The 24647-nt window shown below is 38.7% G+C and overlaps 1 long non-coding RNA gene across 9 annotated transcripts; it reads left to right on the forward strand.

The window, feature by feature from the left end:
* The first annotated feature begins 305 nt into the window (after window positions 1-305).
* LOC131678004 (uncharacterized) lies at window positions 306-13058 on the forward strand. Of its 9 annotated transcripts, none has more exons than XR_009303531.1 (9): window positions 306-356; window positions 425-856; window positions 934-1063; window positions 7690-7809; window positions 8226-8351; window positions 8664-9608; window positions 11067-11230; window positions 11299-11551; window positions 11619-13058. It is a non-coding gene; the product is annotated as an uncharacterized LOC131678004 (long non-coding RNA). The 9 variants fall into 9 exon arrangements; XR_009303528.1 differs by having other exon boundaries at window positions 8664-9414; window positions 9507-11230; XR_009303529.1 differs by having other exon boundaries at window positions 8664-8716; window positions 8786-11230.
* The last annotated feature ends 11589 nt before the right edge of the window (window positions 13059-24647 follow it).

A 24647-nucleotide genomic window follows, 5' to 3' on the forward strand; every position in this document is an offset into this window, starting at 1 on the left:
AGGTTGATGAATTACGTGTACACTAAGGTTTTACTCAATGTTGCCATACAAAACAAATTTTAATTTGTCAAAAATCTATAACTTTGCAGATAAATCCATCCTTATGGCAACCCGAACAGAACGTAACATCGGAATTGTTAGTAGAAACATTAAATTTACAACAGTTATTGTTGTTAACAATATTTTTTATAGTAACATCAATGTTTTGGTTTTCAGCACTTTCTTAGAATTTACACAAAAATGATGCTATTCACTTTCTCGTGCATTCAATATTTGTTGTTATTTTTATGCGCATTTTTTCACCATGGCGTTCCGTTTGTCCGCTTCGTGGAATATTTTTCGGTTTTAAAACTTTAGTAAGTAGATATTATAATATACAAATATGATAAATATAAAAAATCTAATTTAACATTTTTATTTACAGGCGACATGTACGATCGACGCCAGTTGATTGCGGCCTTAAAGTTCAATTCCTTACGGGATCGGGGGCACCGTGCACTGATCCGGGTAGTTTTTGGCCTGCATTGTCGACATGAGATAAGAAGCAGCTGATGCCACGATTTCTGAAGTACGTTACTTGCACTGTATCGGTCGATTGTACACTTCCAGAAACGAATGGGACATTAAATCACAACGATGCGGAAGTATTAACGGAGATGGTTGGTAAAGTGCGCAGAGCGACACTAGATAGGAAATTTTGTGATTGCCCGACATATACCCAGAATCAGCAACATATGTGTTCTGGATGTTCCGTTTGTAAATAAATATCCAAAGAACACATGACATACCTTGTCAAAATGTAAACAAAACAGCTCTTGGTGGTAGTGGAGCTTATTCAACGGAACATGACAACTAAGTAAGTAGAAATATGTTTCAATATTACCACGACTGCTAAAGGTTTTGTTAGCTAACTTTACTGTGCGAATTTTTCAGCTGACAAGATTATGCTCTTGCTCCTACCAATGGTGAGTGTGTCGTTCTTGAGCATAGATTAAATAGGCTGCGTGTTCCCGTATGCGATGCGCTTGTAGGAAACGATTTAAACTTTGAGAAAAGATACTATGTAAGCATCTACAGACTTCAATTTAAAGATGTTATAAAAATATGCAAATGAAAAAATGTGTGAATCACAATTTTGCTGGAAATTCAATTTAACAGTAAATCCGCTGTAAAAAAAACAAGTAAAATTGTTGTGAAAACAATGTAAATCAACGTTTTGACTTCCAAAATCTACAACAGAATAACATTCTAAATCGTTGTAAGTGGTTTCAAAATGTATGGAAAAAAGCCAATTTTTTCATTGTTACATCGCTTAACGACCGCCCTTTTTCGATGTAAAAATTGTATTTATAATGAAATTGATTGTAGAAACAACAAATTTGATTGTATATTCATTGTACATTTTTCAACATATCTAATCTTTTTACATCGTTTTTCATTGTAATGTAACAATGAAAATCACTGTAATTCCGTTATACATTTTTATTCGGGAATGTCTCGTCGGAGACGCTAAGCAGATGATTCAATTTCCGTTCTACACCACGACCCGCGTGTGTCAACGATCCAGAACCAGAGACCATGCATCCTAACGAAAGGAAAAGGCGATAGCGAGTTCATATTCTCTTACATCTTCTGCACTGCCAAAAATATCATACCCTTTAGAAAGACCTCGCACTCTTTAGAAGTGCGATACGTAGAAATAACGCGATTTATTTTTCATTTCTTCGCTCCAAAAAACGACACCTCGTGTGGTTCAAAAAAATCGATGCTGAAACTATAGTAAACATCCTTGCAAAACAAAATAACGATACCCATTAAATTTCTTTTTTTTTGCATCACACATGTGTACCAACAGCAGCGATGCCAGATGGGAAGACATATTTTCATTTTGAAGACATTTTTTTAGACGGTTTTTATGGAAACCTGGCTGGTTTCTGGTTCAAAATCAACAACCGATAGATTTTGCCAGACAACCAGTGGCAACCCTGGAGACAGACCAAGTTCAACATCGCGATACAGAAAGGCAACTTAAATTTCATTTTTCTCGCTCCGAAAGCTCTACACCCCCTTTCAAGCCGCTTTCAATCCAACTTGTGTGGAGTACCATAGCAAGAGTAGAGTAGTAAATGTTGAAATGACCGAGTAATTAGAAAGACCCCAAAGAGATTCTCTCATTGTTACTTACGTCCTATTCTAAATTTTCTCTAGAAGTATCCCGTGATCGGAGAGTCGAAAGCGAATTCAAACTCGCAATTTGCTTACTTTTGCAAACAAGAGCCGCGTTACTAGCGCAACGGTGCAGCGGTATAAACAAGGAACCTTACCTTCTCGCTTCTACCACACACCGATTTTTTTTCCTTGGTGATTCACAGCGTCTGCCAACGAAGAACAATAAAAGGCCGAAAACTATATCGACTAGGCAGAAAATTAGGTCATTATTTTCAATTTAGCGCGTTCTTCGCCCTTACTGGGGTATTACTTACGGACAACCCTCTCAGAGGAATATATTCTGATGACCCTCTCGGGGGAATTATTCATAGAAAAACCCTCTCGAGGGAAATACTTTCGATAACCTCTCAGAGGATTGACCCTCGTTGGGGCATTACTTACGGAAAACCCTCTCAGGGGAATATATTCTGATGACCCTCCCGGGGGAATTATTTGTAGAAAAACCCTCTCGAGGGAAATACTTTCGGTGCCCTCTCAGGGGATTCATTCAACACCCTCACAGGGGCAATACTTTCGGAACCCTCTCAGGGGATTATATATCGGACACCCTCTCGGGGGAATTATTTATTTCCTATACTGCCGTGATCCGCATAACAGTCCCATTTGCTATGGGTTTCCTATGCAGATGGGCCAGTTATGCGTATCACGGCAGTATACATACTTACTAACTTTACCGAGCTGCGCCATTGTCGTGTACGGACGAACCAGTAGCCGAACTCCTCGTTCCAAATCAATCACACAACTGACGACCCAAGTAACCACGACGCTTCAAATGATGTAAAGTTAACAGTCTTAAATGAGTCGTTCGCAGAATGCGATAAAATGCTTCATTGCTGTAAATGCAACACCAATGCTTTCATAAAGTGGAAAAGGGCGATTAAGCGACTGATGTAAGAGCTGTCAAAGAAAGCATTTATTTTACATTAGTAACGCTCTTATAAAGCTTTAGTCTGTTAAAAGCATTACTAGATGCTGCAATAATGTTTGTTTCGTTTTGACAGATCGATGTTATATAACACAACGAAAAGCTGATATAATGCCAAAATGAAAATAAAATGGAAAAATGAACGTTTTCCCATTTTCCACTTCTTATTATTAGTCAGATACAACATTACCATCACCACAAAATTCCAATTCCTTCAGATTTTTAAATTAATTTTATGGGATCCGGATCATCTGACATCAGCTTCATACGAGGTAGGCCGTTAGCACTCTTATCTGTGGAGGATAGTTGCCGACGGAATGACATTTGCAATATATGAATAACGTTTTACATTATATAGCCTTTGTTAATGCAATGACACGTCGGTATAGAAGGATAGGTGCAAACATTTGTCATTTTTTTGAGTAGCACGAAGCAGAGATCAGTTTTTTAGTAGAGATTCCGAAACATACTTAATATTGACATCAAATTGTGCAGATGAAATTATGAGCATTTAGTGGTTTCTCTATGATATGCTTCATCTGAGTTGCAAATTATAGGAATGCATACTCGCGTTGTTTAATTTCATGTATTCCTCAACGGAGATAGGATTGGTCAAAAGCTATAGGCGGTGCAGTGCTCCGATATTTTTGCCCCATTCGTAGAAAATTGCCCGTTTGCCACACTACTCTCCATGTTGTTTCAGGTTGATATTTTTTGATTAGAACATTTTCTTCATAAACGTCAAATTATTTTAATGTTTCATAACTTTTAGTTCAAGCATTATATGCTTTTCAAGTGTAGCGCAGTAGAGCGTCAAAGCATTTGTAAATGCAATGCGATCAAACACTAAACCGTTGCTCTAAAGGTATGTATAATGCCTGTTACCTGGGACGGGACATACGAAGCCGGTCTTCTTTTTCCCTCTCGGTTTTGTTGTTATTTTGCAAGGAAAAGTTCGCTCGCAATATAATTTCAAGCAAAGGTCAATGATAGAGCTGTGCAGATGAGGTACAGAGTTGTGCCGATGATGTACGGAAAATGATGTAGCTTTCACATGACATAAATTATGTTATCATTCATATGAATAATCTGATTATAGCTTCATTATCCGTAACTGTCAAGTAGTAGAGTTTTGTACCTATTTTTATCTAGAGACATTAATTTTTACCTAGAGTCGAAAATTAAATAACTGTTTACAAGAATTTTGAATTTGTCTTGTCATAGACTAATAGATCGCAATCGATTGATCGATTTCACCGGTCTGATATAAACAGAGCAATTGCATAAGCTTTCTGCTGAGAAAGTTAAACTAATTTCTACGCACACATTATTTTCCACAAATTTGAACGAGAGACGCAATGTTTCATAAGTTGATTCAGTTGTGCAGGTTATTTTTGAGGATTTTGTAAGAGAGGCTTCTAGTTCTAGATTTTCTGTACTCCTCCCTGCGGGAAACGCGGGGACAGGTTACTACGATTATTTAATAGAACTTTGTTGGCTGTTTTTGAATTGACAGAAGTGTGCTACCACGGCTCTCAGAAGCGAGGCCTGCTACCCCGCGAATTCTGCGGTGACGTCAGAGAAATCGTTGAGATAAACAGGCGGATTTCTAGAAAGTTGATAATTGAAAAATTTAAGCTCTTACGGTGTGCAACGAATTCTTGACGTAATTTACGCCATAATTACACTAGACACCAGAGGTAAAAATAATCGAAGCTCTTATTTGACGGCTGAAAATGAACCTGGTGCGATTCGCGGTGAATAGAAAAAAATATTCATATGCCTACAAAGCATATGAAACAACAATCATCATCGCTCACATTGTGCCAGGGCCTACTTTGATGCGTTTGATTCGTTACTGTACGGTCACTTCGTGTAATAATCGGAACCGAATGAAAAACTGCATGGATGAATGGCCGGTTTGTTCGTTTAACGTTTTCAGCTGCGTGCGGCTAAATATGATCAATTTTAATTCAATGAATTTGAATATTTTCAACTCCGCTGGACACAAAATATAATCAGTGCAGCCATGTGATTAGTAGCGAAATTTGGGAATTTGACTGCATGTCATAGAAAACATATCTAACCGCTATTTCCTATTCCCAGCATAGGTTTTGGACATCGGCATAGCTTCCTTCCCTGGTAACATTTGAAGTTTTATGGTAGTTTTATAGCCACTCATAAAACTTAGATTACCCTTGTAGCGTGCTATAAAACATTGAATGCTGCTTGGGTTATGATCTATCAGGTGCCGATCATTCGGTGGCAGCAAAGAAAATATGAATTCTATTTAATTATTTTTATTATTATTTAATGAATTAAAATATCAACAAAAGAATAAATTAATAAAATATTCTACAATTACTACTTTAAAATGATTCAATCTACAATTTATTTATCTGACAATCTCCAATCTTATTCACACAAGGTGATGGCAAGTTTTTCATAGTGTTTAACTAATTTTATGAAATAATTATCTCACTGATTATTCAAAAAATACTCCTCAAAATTTTCAATAAATATATTCGGCATTAATTTTTCACTGTCTAATATAAATATGCATTTGTCGGTCGCTAAGGTGATCAAACTCACGAATGGAATTATTTGTTTGTTAGAAAATAAAGTAATATTTTTTTTAAATATTATTTTTTTCATAAAAATATTTGTAATAAAGTAACAATTGTAACAATCTAATAAATGCATCCTAAAATAGCCTGGAATTTATTTTTTGATACCAAATTCTTAACTTTCTTAGTTTTGTGGCAATTTCATTATTGAGCTTTTATATAATTGATGCACAATTACAGCAGCGTAAAATCAATTAAACGAAAAGTGACACATCATCATGTTTTACCGGCGTCGGCGGTAAAACATGATGATGAGTTATGTTCTACCGTAGACCATGCGGTAGACTTGGGTGCAACGCCCAACTCCTACTTAGCAGAAGACAAAGAATTCTTCACATTTCCTTTCGATCATGTCCATATGAGCCTGCCTAGTCCTAGTTTTCCGTTTTAAGTTTATAACTGATTCGTTCTAGAATACCTATCCGTCTTTCAATTTCATTGCTTTCGTTTCTCTTAGTCTCAAATTAGTCGAAAATAACCATCAAAATCGATACCTTGCGGCAATTAAAACATAGTAACAAAATCAATTATTTGGAATATTTATTCTTTTTATTAATTGCCAATATACCGGGAGCAGTGCGGATAGAAAAAAAATATTTTCTTTAACGCATTCTGATAGCAATAGGAACTTCTTTCCACCTCAACATATATCTAAATGTTTTTTTTAACAAAAGCATATAAATATAGATTCAAAACAAATTTTATAAATGCAAACATTTTGTTTTTAATACGTCATAGACTTTGCCAGGAAATAACGATACAGCCCAAACGTTATTGCTTTCAAGAAAATGAAAATCGTCAAGATAGGTCCGGTTCACAATGACAGGCCATTGCCGGTTCGCGGTGACATTTGCTTTTTTTCACTTTGCACGTCCCGTCCTGTTACATTGCTCATAAGAGGCAATGTCTTGAAACATTTAGGATGTTGTGTTATGGCAGCACTGTTTTAAGAAAGTAGTTTTAGAGCAAATGAACATTATCGATGTTAAAATAATGCTTCAATATAATGAATGTGGTTATTTGGGGAGCTTTTTCTTACTCGTTTAATTCTATCTCTTTTGAACAGAATACTCTCTCCGCTCCAACAATTTTATTTTAATATTTCTCTCTCTTCGTCTCATTCCCTACAATATCTAAGATCGCCAATCCATACACTGTATAGGAAAAACTGAATTTTCCTAAAGTGCTGGGCCAAAAAAATCGAATTTTTTTTAATCTATTTGAATTTCATACTTTCAATTGCGCTTATTCAAATTTCCAACGCGACTAAGAACTGAGAACTGAAATTGCAGCTCTTGATATCATGCTACCTCTGACGTGCATGCGTGCATAGTCCAAACTTTACTTCGATATCGACTTTTTTTTAACCCTTTCATGCCCAACTTTTTTCTAGTGCATATAGAGTTTCGAAACTATTTTTCTTGAAAACGTTGGGATCAAGAAACGCGAAAGTCCTGTTTCCATAAAGATAGGTGCTTCCCTCGCCGTGCTAGAAGCTGCTCAATTTTTATCTTCCAATGCTCACTACAATTCTCCTAGAATATTTACAATACCTAAGTAACAATTGAAGTTTTATAGCACGCTACAAGTGCAATCTAAATTTTATGAGTGGCTATAAAAGTACGATAAAACCTCAATTGTTACTTAGGTAGTTCAATAGCGTAGAAAACGTAGCGAAAGACAGTCTAAATTAATAAGTTTTATCAGTTTTCAATAATATTGCAACATAACGAATATATATGAAAAAATCATTTTCCGTCGTCAACGTAAACTGTTCCTGACAGCACTGCTCCATCGGAATCCAATCAGACTAATTGCAATAACTTCAGAATAATCAGATACGCACTTTACGAACTGTTCGTTAATTTGTTGATATCTTTTTTTCACACTTTAAAAATTCATTTGCAGATGTAGCCCAAGAGAAATATGCTTCAGATAGGAAAACAGCAACGTACAACATTTGCCCGCGCTTTAAAAATTTGAATGAAACGGAGTAAGCGAGAAAGAAACGAAACGAAAGAACTGAAGGTAATAGAAACATACTTATTTTAGGACAGTTGTATTCATTTTTTGTCGCTTCATGTACCTTTTTCCGATTATGGTTTCTTATCACGTACCCCTTTCTGAAAATTGTTTACCACCACTAACCTGTCAAAAAAGAAACAAATTAAAGGGTTGCGTACAGGACACGACCACGGTGACATTAAAAATGTAGCCTACAATATAATTCGCGAATGAATTTTAATCTATCACAACTATCTACTCACGTTCTAGCTTACTCTCCTGCTCCCATATGTTAAAAATTGCTATACACCCTGTTTCATTAAAACGTGATTTATTGAAGGTCATTTAACAGTAACAAAATTTTAAAACAAGTACAACACCATGCTCTCTGCTATACCTTAAACTAATCTATTATTTCAATTAATCAATTATCTCATTAGCTGATTGGCATTTTTAGTGGATCTATCTAGCGGAAATAGGCTGGTCTGTTCAGAAAATATATTCAAAGCGAGTAGCTCCATATTGAGGACTGCAATGAGGAAATAATGATACCCACTAAATCGTAGGTAACTATCAAAAATAAATAGATCTAAAACATCAAACTTTTCAAGATTGAGACTCAGCTTCAACATATTGCAAGCAGATTCATTGCGATTTTGAACTGTAATTTTACTTCCACGTTAATGAGAAATTTTAACCTAAAAATAACTCCAAGAAATCCAAATAAGATTCTGTATAACTAAAATAATTTCCTCAGTGAAAGATAGGCATACTTTGAAGTGTTAAAATATAGGAATGATGTACATTAATCTCGACAACCTAAATACTACTACTAATACTACTGTGCTAAAAATTGCTTTTTTTATTTTTTATTTCAGATATGGGTATGTAGAGTTGTTAGCTGGGCGGAAGCAACACTGCTGTAAAATTAGTACTGAGCGTTTATTATGCAATAACGAGTCAGTTTGCTATGTTACATTTTACACCTCTTACCTTTCAGATCGTATAAATATTGGGAGTTTTCCTGCTTGCCGTACAGTTAATCCACCTACATAAAAAACAACAGCAACATACCATTCTATGTAATCAATCCGTATTTTTATATATTATATTTATATTTCCTGATTAGTGATTATACATCATATTATCATGATTTAACCTGTTCTACAATATTCCGCCACGTCACTCGGTCAGTTGCTGCTTGTCTCCAACCTCTCAGGTATCCGATACTCGCCAGGTTCTGCTCCACTTGGTCCAGCCACCGGGAACGCTGCGCTCCTCTCCGTCTTGTACCTGCCGGGTGGGAGGTGAAAACCAACTTGGTGGGGTTGTTGTCCGACATCCTCACAACATGCTCCGCTCACCGTACCCTTCCAGCTTGAGCTACTTTCCGGATACTTGGCTCACCAATCACCATAGAGTCGCGCAAGTTCGTGGTTCATCCTTCTCCTCCACACGCCATCCTTCTGCACACCTTCGAAGATCGTTCTCAACACCCTTCTTTCGAAGACTTCGAGTGCTTGCAAATCGCATTGTCCACGTTTCGTGCCCGTAGAGAACCAACGGTCTAATCAGTGTGTTGTACATGGCGCATTTTGTGCGGTGGTGAACCTTCCTGGATCTCAATCCGTATGCATCAATCCTCAATTGTTTTTCCACCAACTATTTTGCATAATTCAAGTCGTAATAATCTAATAAATCGACTGATTTTCTACTTTTAGAGTTTAATAAATGCTTTATGTGGATAAATCGGTGGCAAAGCTGTACACAATTTTCCCTACGCATACTACCAAGCGTTCAATTCTTACACATGCTCAAAGAAAGTAACTTGAGCCTTAACTCACTCAAACTGTATTTACTCACTCAGACTGCACTTGCAAACTCAAGTACACTCACACACACTGTACTTGATACTCAACCATTAACTCACTAAAACTGCATTTATTTGCTTCAATAAATTAACTTCACACATAGACTGAACTTGACACCCACTCATTGTTACACTCAAGCACTTGCATACACAAATATATTCACATTCATTTGAACACAGATTGCACATGAACATTCAGACCCTCCTACATGTATACTGCACTTGCACACTCTGTCTAAAAGACGAATTTCATATCGATTTGCCTCGGTCTTCACTACACCTGCACATTAAAACATTGTGACATTTCGACTAGAGATGGGCCATTCTTTCGCGAACGGTTCAAACGAACTAGTTCTTCGTAGAGAATGAGTGAACAGAAATTCTTTTTAAAAGAACGGTAGTTCTCAATTCTCTTTAAAACGAATGAGCTGAACATCACCTAAAGCCGTTTAACATATTATACGGGCCGATTTTTAGGTGAACGTAGTGGCTTAGAACAATGTGCCATATATACTGTATCACCTATGATAACATAGTATAAAAATACGATTCACAGTAATACACGATCGTTTCACTCGTTACCACAATATGTGGCACAAGGAGGCACACTTTTGACAACTCAAAAATTGTCAACAAACTGTAGCCAAAAAATCATAGCAACCATTGTTTTTGTTTTACTGAACACTATGGCACATCGTGGCACATTGCGGCACAAGCTACCACGCTGTTTGTTTGTAGGCACAATTCGATTTGTGCTAAGCGACTCGCCCCTTGAAATGAACTGACTTGTTGTCGAACAAACCGCTATCGGTGCTCTCTTATGACGATTTCGCTTGAACCCGAAACAGAGTCAGTTTCTAACCCCAACCGCTGTAAGTTCATACATTTTGACAGCAGTTGGGGTTAGAAACTGACTCAGTTTCATTTCAAACAACAACCACATTAGTGTGGAACCGGGCGAAGAATGACACACAAGCTAAATAAAAATATTGATCTCACTCTCTACTTCTGTCAGTATACATCATAAAGAACTCGTTACCCTTGGTGAAACCGTTCAGCATACAAAAATATAACAGGGCAGGAATCGTTCTGTGAGAGCTCTCGCGCAGAAATTTTATTGCATCTCCCAGATTCAAATGTTTTGAGAACCATTCACAAGATACGGGTAAAACATCAGCTGAACGAAAGAACGGTTCATGCGAACTAGTTCTTTTTACAGAACTGTTCGATCGGGAATGGTTCTTCGAAGTGAACTGTTTTGCCCATCTCTAATTTCGACTAAGTGCACTTAAATACACTTACACAGATTGCACTCGACATTCAAACATTACACTCAAACTACACTTGCAGAATATAATATAATCACACACATACCTAACCTGTGATTTTTCTTTTTCATTTTTGGAATTAGGTATTTCAAAAATGGAGATCAAAGTAAACTTGAAACAATTATTATCGTAACCTACCTGACAACTGGAAAACCCAACCTGTGGATCAACGAATATTTCCTCAGCTAGGACAGGCCCCCACCATGTATCCATAATACTATGCTTTCAGCATTTTCTGTACACACCGGTAAGAAATACTACAACGTAGTTTTAAAAGATTTATCTTAAGGTTATTTTTCATGCACCCTATTTCAGGTGCTGAACGCTGTTCTAACCAGATGCCGTTGAAACAAATAAAAAGTGGACAATAATGAACAGAACTCCTGTGGTTCAGTCAGATTTTTATGGCATGAATGTACCGGCCACGTCATATAAACACTAGATGACTGATTATCCGACCCAATATAGAAGCCTACAATGTTTACCTAATAGCCAGCCCACTCGTTACGAAAGCAAACAACGATTTATTGCTGCCATCACACTTGAATCGGGGTTTCCTTACGAACCAGTAAAATACCAAAATAAATTCGTTAGTTTTATTCTAATTATCCTTTTCTTATCGGTACTGAATACAGTCGAAACATTCGGCAAGGAAATTCGCCGCCGGAGACTGGCAATCGAGCAGCCCATCATGTGATTTAGTGATGACTTTCTGTTCAAAATTAGCTGCTGCCCACATTGGACCTAATTTCACTTTAACCGGTGTTAAAGAGGGCAATGTTAAAAGGAGTTATTATTCATCGCATTCTTATGCATTCTTTGATACATTACCCCGTAGTTTTTTCAGGCTTTGATTCCTATATATACCATTTCAGGCAATTAATACTGTCATTGCAAATGGCACGGCGCTTGTGGTTGAAATCAGGGAGTCACTTTCATCCTTGCTGACCACTATGCAGTACTTGAGACAACGGCATCTTCCAACTAATTTACCAATCGAGTTCTGGATAATTAGCTTAAAGTACTAATGTTTGAGCTGCAGATTAGGCTAGAAAACTTCCGGGTTGTGTCATGCAGACTTCCAAAGGTATAGTAATACTATTTGCGGCTAATCTGCAAAGTGTTGGCGGAATGCAGTTGGATGCCATTAGACTATCCTGGAACATCGGAACGTCTACAGAACGTTAGTTTAAAAAGTGGCCTCATAATTGTTGAACCACTCGGAAGAATTTAGATAATATTCGTTCCAAAATTACATTGATAGTTATCAGTGCGTTTTGAGTTTTGCAGGCATTTCCAAATTGAAAAAAGAAAATAAATTGGGCTTCTAAAACTAAAAAGCTTGCAATATGTTAGGAGCAAAATTTAGAATTTAAATATGTAAGATGTAAGTTTAATTAGGATTTAAATATGTAAAAAAAACTTATTGTAATTGTTAGAGAATACTTTCATTCGAAATCACTATTTTTGTACACAATGAATCATAACCTCAAATCGCCCTCTGGCGGTGGTCCAATGTGGGTCCAACGCTCCATATAAAAATTCGTCCAACGATGGACCCCTGTTAGTCCAATTTGTTGGACGAATCGAAGCTGTCATAACTGCTCGACGTCCAAAAAAGTGTATCAAAAACGTCTTTTGCAAGTCCTTCGTTATGCGTTCATTGAACGATTTATTGGACGTTCGTTGGACCGTCGCCCAACAAATTGGACCAGCGAAGGACTCTCGTTGGGCGTTTTTTTCTTAGAGGGCAGCCGGAATGTTGGCTGGTTCTAATTCGCATTACGGCCACAGACTAACAGACATAACACTCAAAAACAAAGCTTCGCCCGCTTTAACGGTCATTTTAAATATATTTGTAGTTGGGACTGTGGTCACATTTGAAATTATGGCGCCACTGACATATGAACAAGCATGTGGGGGATAGACCACTAGTGAAAAATTGTTCCCAAACCTGAGGGGTAACCCACCAGTAAATAAGTACTATGCTATATTTCACCCTAAGGAGGAAAATTTGGTAAAAACCAAAATTTCTCACTAGGGTGAAAATTTGTTGGTAAAAACCAGTCTTTGTACAGGAGGGCACAAATCCTTATTTCATACTATGTTGCGTTTCGGCTTCGCCTCTTCAGAAACCGACACTAACGTATTGTCGGAATAGATTAGCGCCGGCTTGACGCAAATCCCTTAAAACTAAAACACACTATGTGTTTCAATCAAACGACTGATCAAACGTGATGTCCCGTTGAAACACATAGTGTGTTTTAGTTTTAAGGGATTTGCGTCAAGCCGGCGCTAATCTATTCCGACAATACGTTAGTGTCGGTTTCTGAAGAGGCGAAGCCGAAACGCAACATAGTATGAAATAAGGATTTGTGCCCTCCTGTACAAAGACTGGTTTTTACCAACAAATTTTCACCCTAGTGAGAAATTTTGGTTTTTACCAAATTTTCCTCCTTAGGGTGAAATATAGCATAGTGCTTTCGCATAGGCCTGCTAAGCCAAGACAAGTTTCGGCTTCACTTGTGTCTCATCGGCATAAACAGAACTTCTGCTCGAACGGGACATCACGTTTGATCAGTCGTTTGATTGAAACACATAGTGTGTTTTAGTTTTAAGGGATTTGCGTCAAGCCGGCGCTAATCTATTCCGACAATACGTTAGTGTCGGTTTCTGAAGAGGCGAAGCCGAAACGCAACATAGTATGAAATAAGGATTTGTGCCCTCCTGTACAAAGACTGGTTTTTACCAACAAATTTTCACCCTAGTGAGAAATTTTGGTTTTTACCAAATTTTCCTCCTTAGGGTGAAATATAGCATAGTGCTTTCGCATAGGCCTGCTAAGCCAAGACAAGTTGTAACCTCCATGATCGGTTACATTATAAATCTCGACCGACGGTGTAAATAATAAACAACTTAAATATATAATATGTACATATACCCTAGATACGTTTTGATTTGTTTACCTTTTTATAATATTTTGAATTATTTTTATTTTTCTTTAATTAATAATTATTAGTATCACCCTATTGTAAATATTTATTTAAAATTTGAATTTGCTATAAAAATACCGTATGCCCCTCGATCCTTTGCTTGTCCCAATTATCCCACCGATACAATTGCGCCCTGCGAAAGACTGTTATCTCGCTCTGATAGCAAGAGTCATCTCGCTTGCTATGTACCGCGAAGAGCGGAAATATCCACCACCCAGGACTTCGTGGGATATATAAGCAGGAGCCGACAAGCATTCGGTCTCTTTTTTGGTAACAAAGTAACTAGCTTAAAATTCGGTATAGGTCGTTTTGGTTACCAAGTATTTTTTCAACAGTGATAGTGTTGGTGACAGTACGCGCTGTGTGCGGTGAAACTGTTAGTGCCAGTTGTTTCGCCTAAGTGGAAGAATCCTGACCGGCGATATCGGATCGAAAAGTTATCGAGGCCGGTACTGTTGAAAGGCCTGTGCATTTTACATTACCGACGGCTGATTCAGTGCAACATACGTTCGGTCTGTCACGACCGGCCCGTTCCGTCAATTAGCGGAGACACCACACCAGTCGGCGCAGCGTAGTTGACCCAATGGCAGTAGATACAACATGCTCAAGAGGAATGAGCGAATCAGGTGCCCAATATTGTTTCCTTTGTTTTCCTTCCCAACATTATTAACCCTTGATAGCACATGTAAAATTAAATGATATGATGAACTAAATATTTTTCTTATGGTGTTGTTTTTATTATAATTATTTCTTAAGATTAATAAAATGTAGTGATCTAAATATTTTTCTTATTTAAATATTATATGAGCCCTTTCCGCTCTCTAGTACTTTTGATTTCCGCTGTCGATATTTATATGGGAAGTGTTTCCGCAATTTTCTCCCGGATAGACCCTAGCCGAGCACGTGTAAAAAAGTAGTGCAAAAAAACCGATATTGAATTGTTAAATTGTAACAAATGGCGCCCAACGCTAAATAATTATGAAAAGGTTTTCAATTTTAAACAAAATTGCAACCCTTTTTTACCAGGCTCCGGGAGGAATTGCAACCAATATAAAATTGTTTGAAATATTTTTACCATTTGCAGGTTATATTTATATGATTATATTTGTGATTCAAGTGATTTATATAAAGTGCAAAAAAATCTTTCCGGGTGATGATAATTACTTTAGTGATAAATTTTACCGTCTCTATTGTTTGACCATTTACCAGAATTCAGCCTTTTTCATTTAGACTGACGGGTGAGATTAATTTCCGGGGATTGAGTGATCGTTACCTAGTTCTTTTGTTCTCATTTGAACGCTTTGTTTCGAAACCAATTGTTCTTTTTTTTCGTTTTGAAAATGGCAGAGGTTAATCTAAATTTTGATCAAGCAGTGGAATGGATGAAAACGTGGTACTACGAAATGAGGATAGATCACTTAGAACAAGATGAAATAGTTTTTGAAACTACAGTTAGATCCATCGTAATTCGCGAGGATCCCACGTTTTCCCGAAGAAAACGTAGCATACGGGACCACCTAAAAATTGAAAAAGAAGAAAATAGGTTATACGATGCTCAACTGTCAGTTGACATTGAAGAAGAAATTCTTTTATGTCAGCAAAAATGTGCTGAAATTTGTGGTAGGCTAAAACGAAACGATAGTACCATAATGAGCCGGTGTAAAACACGATTGTCACACTACGCTCACCGTAGTTATCAGCTCCTTAACCAAACAAATAAGACTTCGGAACTAGAAAATACACTTAAAACATTATTTTTTCAAATCGTAAATACAATTAAATCAGAATTTCACCCTGAACTGGAACGCGACGGGAACGCAGACAGTGATCATGGAGATTTACTCGATGATGATACACCAGCTGGCGATGAGTCCGAAAATTCTTCGTCACCTGATGAATCGCAAGATCGAAAAAAGAAACGTAAATCGGTAGATATTGAAATGATAAATTCTCTCCAAGGTCGAATCGAGCAATTAGAAAACGAATTGGCAAGTATGCAGTGCCCGCGTAATACAGCCCCACCAGGGCCCTCAAAAAAGCAACCCTCCATTTTGAAATCAAAAGCAAATAATAACGCATGTCTTGACCAAGCCGGTACATCATCCAACACAGCTAGAAATGCCACTTTTCATCCAACCCTCGATAACAATAACCCATTCTTCGTTTACGCGAACCCGTACCAATACTGGCAACAGTCAAGCAATCACAACCCAGTTCCAACCGATCCTCGGGCATGTAATCACGGTAGCAATAATTGGCAAGAAGTAATTAATAACCATAGGCAACCTTACAATCATTCTACGACAAAGTTTATTCCCACTCCTCCGAGTAATCACTCTCAGCAAAGGTTACCGGTGTCAAAATGGCCCATTTCTAAATATGATGGCGATGATCAGGGACTTAAACTTAACGAATTCTTAGAAATTATACAAGCATTATCTGTGGCGGAACACGTTTCCGAAACCGAGTTATTTGAGTCGGCGGTGCACTTATTCTCAGGTCCAGCACTCAAATGGTACATGACTATGCGTAGTACCGGTCGCCTTTTAAACTGGCAACATTTGGTGCTAGAATTACGACGATCATTTATGCATCCAGACTTAGACGCACTTATTAAAATGAAAGTCTACCAACGTAGACAACAAAGAAATGAAACTTTCCTTGAATTTTACCACGAAATGGAAAGATTATTTCGTACAATGAGCACACAATTGCCTGACTACGAGAAAGTTCAAATTCTATTGCAGAATATTAGAATTGATTACAAAAAACAAATAAATTTTATTCCCATCGCAGACTTGGCAACCTTAGTAGCGGCAGGCCAAAAGGTGGACGCGTTAAATTTTTCAGCCTATAATAAAGTTTTTGGAAACGAAAAATCACTAGCCTCGCTAGAAAATTCCAACTCCACCAAACAAACGAGAAAAGACAGGCAGCAATCTCAGCCTTCACAACAGCAATCGAGTTCGCGTAACGCACCCAAACCTATTACCAATCAGTCATTAAACCACGCGTCCCAACGCAATGAATCTCACACTCAATCTCTCAATGCCAATGCCGCTAGGAATTCTAACAGGTCTTTACTTACCCTCGAGGCCCTAATAGATGGCCATTGTCCACCACCCTCCAACAATTGTTTCAATTGTGGTAAATGGGGTCACAAGATCCAAACCTGCAGACTACCGAGAGGTGTGTTGTGTGAAAACTGTGGTTTTCGCGGATACCCTTCTAATAACTGTCCTTTCTGCATAAAAAACGGCATGGCTGCGAGCGAAAATCGCCGTCCGCAAAGCCAGTAATTGCGTATAAATTCCAATCCACATTTTTGTCTAATTTCCAAATTGCTCCAGAAAATGTTTATGAAACTACTCCATCAACATTCTCCATTTCATACCCTTATCCCAACGATAACCGACCGTATACCACCGTGAGTTTGTACGGTAATAAGGTTCGCGCATTATTAGATAGTGGCAGCAATTTAACCATAATTAATAAATCGGTATATACACAATTAAAGTCTCCCAAAGTATCACCCCTACAAAACGCTATTTTACTACGCACGGCGAGCGGAGAGCAGCTTGATATTTTGGGACAATTATATCTCCCATTCTGTTTTAACGGGATGATGAAAGTTATTCCTACGCTGGTAGTCCCCAACCTTGCCATAAACTGTATTTGTGGCATGGACTTTTGGAAAAAATTCAATATTCAACCCCAGATTCACGAATGTCTCTCAGTGGAAGCCGATGACGAGTCGGCTATCAGTAACCATACGCCCCCATCAACAGTTCTCAATGCCGAGGAAGAAATTTGTATTGCAGAGATAAAAACCTTATTCTTATCTGCAAAACAGGGCGAACCACTTACATTGACTCCCCTAGCTGTTCACCGCATCGAAATCCAAGATGAGTGGAAGCGAAAACCTCCGATTAGACAGTTCCCCTACGTAATGTCTCCTCGAACTCAAGGGCTAGTCGCGGGAGAATTACAGCGGCTGCTTAAAGCAGGCATAATTGAACGCAGCAATTCTGAATGGTCTTTAAACTGCGTACCCGTTATCAAACCGAACAAAGTCCGACTTTGCTTGGACGCACGCAAAATAAACGAGCGCACTATTCGTGATGCATATCCTTTACCACACCCTTGTCGCATATTGGGGCAGCTTCCGAAAGCGAGATATTTATCTACTATCGACCTATCGGAAGCTTTCCTTCAAATACCTCTCGACCCACACTCCAGAAAATTTACGGCATTCAGTGTGCAAGGAAAGGGTCTATTCCAATACACCCGAATGCCATTTGGTTTAGTTAACAGTCCCGCCACGCTTGCCAGACTGATGGACCAGGTTCTTGGCCACGGCATTTTAGAGCCAAATGTCTTCGTATACCTCGATGATATTGTCGTGGTAACGGAGACATTTGAGCAACACGTGCGCTTACTGCGCGAAATGGCCAAGCGCCTGAGGCAAGCAAATCTAAGCATTAACATAGAAAAGTCCCAGTTCGGAGTCTCTGAAATCCCATTCCTAGGTTATCTCCTTGGTACGAAAGGTCTGCGTACTAACCCTGACAAAATCAGGCCAATTGTCGAATACGCAAGACCGGATACCGTAACCAAACTGAGGAGATTTCTAGGAATGGCGAACTATTACCGTCGATTTATACCAGGATTCAGTGGCATTACCTCTGCACTGACAGACCTTTTAAAAACTAAAACAAAAAAGATTATATGGAACGATCATGCCGAGAAAGCATTTTGTGACGTCAAAGAATTACTGATCTCCGCTCCTATTCTCGGCAGTCCAAATTTCAACTTACCTTTTTCAATCCAAACTGATGCCAGTGACGTAGCTGTCGCTGGGATTCTCACCCAAAAACACGAAGAGGGGGAGAAAGTTATATCTTACTTCTCTCACAAGCTCACTACTCCTCAGAAAAATTATCATGCCGCTGAGAAGGAGGCACTAGCCGCTCTTCTAGCAATAGACGCATTTCGGGGCTATATTGAAGGCTATCATTTTACATTAGTCACTGATTCGTCAGCTTTAACACACATTCTCAACACTAAATGGAAAGTTGGGTCCCGATGCAGTAGGTGGAGTTTGGTTCTGCAGCAGTACGACATGACGGTGGCACACCGGAAAGGTAAAGACCATATCGTTCCAGATGCCTTGTCCCGAAGCACTGCTGCGATCCAGCCTTCCCCTGCCGCATCGTGGCGCAATTCATTAATAGCAAAAATACAACTTAAACCAGACGACTACATAGATTTTAAAGTTGACAACGGTCAACTCTACAAGTTTGTGACATCAAAAGGCGAACCCTACGACAGTCGCTTTGAGTGGAAACTAATTCCCGAACTGGATGAGGTCACTCAAATCATCAGGGAGAATCATGATGATGTATTCCACCCAGGCTTTGAAAAAACCCGCTCTAGAATTCAAAAGCGATACTACTGGCCCCAAATGGCCACAAACATTCGGTCTTACATTCAAAATTGTCAAACCTGCAAAGAAGTTAAACCAGCCTCCGTACCGGTGGCGCCCGAAATGGGTAAATTTAGGGAGGCCTCTCGACCGTGGCAAATAATATCTTTAGATTTTGTCGGTCCTTTGCCACGCAGTCGCAAAGGTAATCAACATATGTTAGTTATAACCGACTATTTTTCTAAGTGGGTTATGATACATCCCTTACGAAAGCTTGAGAGCTCAGCCATGTGTGCGATTCTTCGCGACCACTGGTTCTTTCGAAATTCCGTCCCAGAGATAGTAATTTCCGATAATGGAAGTCCTTTTATCTCTAAGGAATTTAAGAACTTGGTGGATCGTTTCGGAATAACACACTGGCTGAACTCCAAGTATCATTCTCAAGCAAACCCGGTCGAGAGGGTGAATCGAACGATAAACGCTGCCATTCGGACATACGTTCAAGATGATCAGCGCCTATGGGATACAAAACTACCTGAAATAGAATTAATCTTAAACACCAGCATTCACTCTGCTACTGGGTTTACTCCGTATTTTGTGACACACGGCCACGAACTTTCGGAAAGGGGGGCCGACCATCGCCTATTTCGTCACGGGAAAAATTGCTCAGAGGAGGAAAGGGAATCAAAGCGTAAACAAATGTTTACAAAAATCTACGATTTGGTCATCAAAAACCTGGCCAAAGCACACGAGACCGCGCGAAGGAATTATAACCTCCGACACAAACGGTTTTCCAAATCCTTCTGCCAAGGTCAACTCGTTTTCAGAAGAAACACTAAACTGTCTAGCGCGATCGAGCACTACAACGCGAAGTACGGCCGACAATACCTACCGTGCAAAATATCTGCGAAAGTCGGATCCAACTCATACCGACTGGAAGACCTATCAGGGAAAGATCTGGGGGTTTGGCCGGCCATTCATTTAAAGCCGGGGTAAAAAAAAACACTAGGTCTTAATTTCATTCTTTATTTGGTTAGGCTGTATCCTTGTATCGGGGTGGGAATCTGAAAGAAAAGAAAGCTTTTTAATTGTAAAATATATACTCACCTGAAGCAATGAACCCCCGACGATTTCCCCGGTAACATAATCTAAAAAAAAAGAGGTCCAAATTAGCCACCAAAACACCTTAAAAAACATTTCCTCACCTAAAATAAGCAAACCTACTTTCGGTCATCCATTCTTCAACATAATGTTTTGTATTTGTTGATTCTCTACTGTCATTATCGTTTTGACGTCTGACATTCTCCTCCGTTCAAGAGTTGACCTAACGGGTGGCACAAAAGTGGGTTCTATGAAAAAGAAAGGCAACCCGGTGCATTCGATGTTATATGTGAGGGAACACGGAGCACAGTGGGTCAAACCTGATCGACTATGGAAATTTATTATTAATCTAAATTCGATCAGTTCGTCGACAAACTAAAATGATCATAATTGAGAAAGCCTATAGAATAGGTATAATATTAGGGCGCCCTAGAATAGAGATAGATTTTTAGTTAAGGAATGAATGATGTGAAGCATGAGAGATAAGTGATTGATGTGAATGAAATGCCTGAATGTAAGATGCGAATGTGATATGATTGAAAGCGTACGAATGTAAGAATGAGCGAGAAAAAAAGAACAAGTGTGTTTCAATAATACTTAGAAACTTTTGGTCTTAGTTTACATGCTAATGACCGGATAAAAATAGAAGGACGATGTTTTCTCGATATCTTCGAAATCTCCTTCCATGAGTAATTCACCTAGTCAATCTAGTCAACCTTTCTTGGCAGGAATTTGGATGAGTTCTGGTATTATGGTCAAATGAGGGAGTGGTATGAAATACTATTTTATCTGACGGATCCTGAGATTGCAAAATAGCACAATTAATAAAAATCACCCTAAATCACAAATATACTCTTCCGTGGCGAGTCTCACCAATTGAAAATCCTATAATACAGCAGAAAAGATCCTTTGGGAAAATCATTGTTCTGTATTAAAATGGATATTCAAAGGGCAGTAGGCCCACGATTTATAATCTGGAATTGGATACCCCAAATCAAACTTCTTTTGAACATGGCGAGTCTCACCGCTCTAAATTCAAATAATGTGGTAGAAAAGAGCTCCTTATGGATCAATCATTGTTCTGCATTATCTTGGAATTGCAGTGGAAGCAGGCCCATGGCTTAGTCAACATATTTTAGTTTTTTTATAAACATGGCGAGTCTCACCGCTCTGAATTCAAATAATGTGGTAGAAAAGAGCTCCTTATGGATCAATCATTGTGCTACATTACCTTGGAATCGCAACGGCAGTAGGCCCATGGCTTAGTCAAAATATTGTCCCCAACATGGCGAGTCTCACCGCTTTAAATTCAAATAATGTGGAAGAAAAGAGCTTCCTATGGATCAATCATTGTTCTACATTACCTTGAAATCGCAGCGGCAGCAGGCCCATGGTGGAGCTTAAACACAACCAAAAAAAAAACTTTTTTTCTAACCAGCTCTGGGAGGATTGTAACCTCCATGATCGGTTACATTATAAATCTCGACCGACGGTGTAAATAATAAACAACTTAAATATATAATATGTACATATACCCTAGATACGTTTTGATTTGTTTACCTTTTTATAATATTTTGAATTATTTTTATTTTTCTTTAATTAATAATTATTAGTATCACCCTATTGTAAATATTTATTTAAAATTTGAATTTGCTATAAAAATACCGTATGCCCCTCGATCCTTTGCTTGTCCCAATTATCCCACCGATACAATTGCGCCCTGCGAAAGACTGTTATCTCGCTCTGATAGCAAGAGTCATCTCGCTTGCTATGTACCGTGAAGAGCGGAAATATCCACCACCCAGGACTTCGTGGGATATATAAGCAGGAGCCGACAAGCATTCGGTCTCTTTTTTGGTAACAAAGTAACTAGCTTAAAATTCGGTATAGGTCGTTTTGGTTACCAAGTATTTTTTCAACAGTGATAGTGTTGGTGACAGTACGCGCTGTGTGCGGTAAAACTGTTAGTGCCAGTTGTTTCGCCTAAGTGGAAGAATCCTGACCGGCGATATCGGATCGAAAAGTTATCGAGGCCGGTACTGTTGAAAGGCCTGTGCATTTTACATTACCGACGGCTGATTCAGTGCAACATACGTTCGGTCTGTCACGACCGGCCCGTTCCGTCAATTAGCGGAGACACCACACCAGTCGGCGCAGCGTAGTTGACCCAATGGCAGTAGATACAACATGCTCAAGAGGAATGAGCGAATCAGGTGCCCAATATTGTTTCCTTTGTTTTCCTTCCCAACATTATTAACCCTTGATAGCACATGTAAAATTAAATGATATGATGAACTAAATATTTTTCTTATGGTGTTGTTTTTATTATAATTATTTCTTAAGATTAATAAAATGTAGTGATCTAAATATTTTTCTTATTTAAATATTATATGAGCCCTTTCCGCTCTCTAGTACTTTTGATTTCCGCTGTCGATATTTATATGGGAAGTGTTTCCGCAATTTTCTCCCGGATAGACCCTAGCCGAGCACGTGTAAAAAAGTAGTGCAAAAAAACCGATATTGAATTGTTAAATTGTAACAAAGTTTCGGCTTCACTTGTGTCTCATCGGCATAAACAGAACTTCTGCTCGAACGGGACATCACGTTTGATCAGTCGTTTGATTGAAACACATAGTGTGTTTTAGTTTTAAGGGATTTGCGTCAAGCCGGCGCTAATCTATTCCGACAATACGTTAGTGTCGGTTTCTGAAGAGGCGAAGCCGAAACGCAACATAGTGTGAAATAAGGATTTGTGCCCTCCTGTACAAAGACTGGTTTTTACCAACAAATTTTCACCCTAGTGAGAAATTTTGGTTTTTACCAAATTTTCCTCCTTAGGGTGAAATATAGCATAGTGCTTTCGCATAGGCCTGCTAAGCCAAGACAAGTTTCGGCTTCACTTGTGTCTCATCGGCATAAACAGAACTTCTGCTCGAACGGGACATCACGTTTGATCAGTCGTTTGATTGAAACACATAGTGTGTTTTAGTTTTAAGGGATTTGCGTCAAGCCGGCGCTAATCTATTCCGACAATACGTTAGTGTCGGTTTCTGAAGAGGCGAAGCCGAAACGCAACATAGTATGAAATAAGGATTTGTGCCCTCCTGTACAAAGACTGGTTTTTACCAACAAATTTTCACCCTAGTGAGAAATTTTGGTTTTTACCAAATTTTCCTCCTTAGGGTGAAATATAGCATAGTGCTTTCGCATAGGCCTGCTAAGCCAAGACAAGTTTCGGCTTCACTTGTGTCTCATCGGCATAAACAGAACTTCTGCTCGAACGGGACATCACGTTTGATCAGTCGTTTGATTGAAACACATAGTGTGTTTTAGTTTTAAGGGATTTGCGTCAAGCCGGCGCTAATCTATTCCGACAATACGTTAGTGTCGGTTTCTGAAGAGGCGAAGCCGAAACGCAACATAGTATGAAATAAGGATTTGTGCCCTCCTGTACAAAGACTGGTTTTTACCAACAAATTTTCACCCTAGTGAGAAATTTTGGTTTTTACCAAATTTTCCTCCTTAGGGTGAAATATAGCATAGTGCTTTCGCATAGGCCTGCTAAGCCAAGACAAGTTTCGGCTTCACTTGTGTCTCATCGGCATAAACAGAACTTCTGCTCGAACGGGACATCACGTTTGATCAGTCGTTTGATTGAAACACATAGTGTGTTTTAGTTTTAAGGGATTTGCGTCAAGCCGGCGCTAATCTATTCCGACAATACGTTAGTGTCGGTTTCTGAAGAGGCGAAGCCGAAACGCAACATAGTATGAAATAAGGATTTGTGCCCTCCTGTACAAAGACTGGTTTTTACCAACAAATTTTCACCCTAGTGAGAAATTTTGGTTTTTACCAAATTTTCCTCCTTAGGGTGAAATATAGCATAGTGCTTTCGCATAGGCCTGCTAAGCCAAGACAAGTTTCGGCTTCACTTGTGTCTCATCGGCATAAACAGAACTTCTGCTCGAACGGGACATCACGTTTGATCAGTCGTTTGATTGAAACACATAGTGTGTTTTAGTTTTAAGGGATTTGCGTCAAGCCGGCGCTAATCTATTCCGACAATACGTTAGTGTCGGTTTCTGAAGAGGCGAAGCCGAAACGCAACATAGTATGAGTAAATAAGTGTTTGGGACTGTGAATAA

The sequence above is a fragment of the Topomyia yanbarensis genome, chromosome 1 (genome assembly GCF_030247195.1).
Source record: "Topomyia yanbarensis strain Yona2022 chromosome 1, ASM3024719v1, whole genome shotgun sequence".
NCBI classification, from domain to species: Eukaryota; Metazoa; Arthropoda; class Insecta; order Diptera; family Culicidae; genus Topomyia; species Topomyia yanbarensis.